Consider the following 1,629-nt stretch of genomic DNA (forward strand, 5'->3'; position numbering starts at 1 on the left):
GGCTGAGAAGAAGGGGAAATGAGGACTGTCTCACGATTGTTCTTTACTTCTGCATGGTTCCAAAGTGCAGGAAGTCTCGAGAGACTTGCTGGCAGGGCCTTAAATGAGTGTTAGCGCACATGCTTTATGTGGAGAAGGTGCTAGGCTCATTTCCTGGCATCTCTAGCAAGGAAAGGCTGTCATCACGCAGGGGGGCACCCATAATTCACAAAGCTAAGCGGGGTCCAGTATGGTTTCAAACTGGACGGGGGACTCTATTGCAAAGGGATGGATTAGATGGCCCTCCCAACTCTTCGATTCTATGAACTGCAGTTAATTCCTTTTGGAAATTAAAGGGACAGAACTACCTAAACTGTATAGAAATTTATTCATGTGTGTGACTACAGTGGCAAGAATGTTACTTGCCCAAAAATGGAAAGAAGAAGAAGTCCCAGCAAAAGAAGAATGCTTACAAAAACTTATGGAATATGCATAAATGGCAAAATTTGCCAAAAAAATAAGAAATTAAGATAACAAGCTTTTTATAAAAGAATGGAAATGGTTTATTGAATATTTACAAATAAACTGTAAACAGATAAGAACATTGGCAGGATTACTGTAATAACCTGCAGTTTTATAAGAGTACAGTGGTACCTCCGGTTGCGGACGGGATCCATTCCGGAGGAGCGGTCAGATCCCAACGTTTCTGCAACCTGGAGGCTGCTTCTGCGCATGTGCACATGGCGAAACCCAGTCAAATACTTCTGGGTTTCCACTTTCACATCCTGAAGTTTACGTAACCAGAGGGTTACGTAACCGGAGGTACTACTGTATATGTTTAAAGTAGATGAATAAATTAGCAAATTAAGTTAATTAGTATACAGTGGTACCTCTGGTTGCGAAAGAGATCCATTCCGGAGCCCCGTTTGCAACCTGAATGGAACCCACCCCATGTCTGCACATGCATGGGTCACAATTCGCCGCTTCTGTGCATGTGCATGACATCATTTTGCGCATCTGCGTGTGCACAAGTGGCGAAACCCAGAAGTAACCCTTTCTGGTACTTCCGGGTCGCCGCGGGACGCAACCTGAAAAGACGTAACCCGCAGCGTTCGCAACATGAGGTATGACTGTATGCAGAAAATGTAAAAAATAAATTTAGGGAACCGCAGAAAGAGGGGGAAGGAAATCAAGTTTTGAAATGTTAATAGGATTGTAAAAGTATTGAAATGTATAAAATGGAAAATCATTATATATATTAGATAGATAGATAGATAGATGATAGATGATAGATAAACTGCAGTTAATACACAGCAGGGTGGAGCTGGCACACTGCACATGCTCAGGAGCACTGCCAAACTCTATGATAATATATGATATTTATATATATGAGATATATGTCTCATTCAAGTCCAAGGTTTACGTCCCAGGCGCTCCCCGTGGAGCTCTGCCTGAAAAAAGATGCCCCCCCTCTCTCCCTCCCGCCTCCGCTCAGCACTCTGGCCAGCTCCTTCCCCCTCCTCCCCCCCCGTTGCCTCCCCTCCTGCTACTTCCGGGTTCTCCCCACCGGCTCGCGGGAGGGGCGGGGCCGGAGAAGGAGGGAGGGAGGGAGGGAGGGCCGGGCCCGGCGAGGAGCGCCTATATGAGCGC

The sequence above is a fragment of the Podarcis vaucheri genome (assembly GCF_965113315.1).
Source record: "Podarcis vaucheri genome assembly, chromosome: 15".
Classification (NCBI taxonomy): Eukaryota; Metazoa; Chordata; class Lepidosauria; order Squamata; family Lacertidae; genus Podarcis; species Podarcis vaucheri.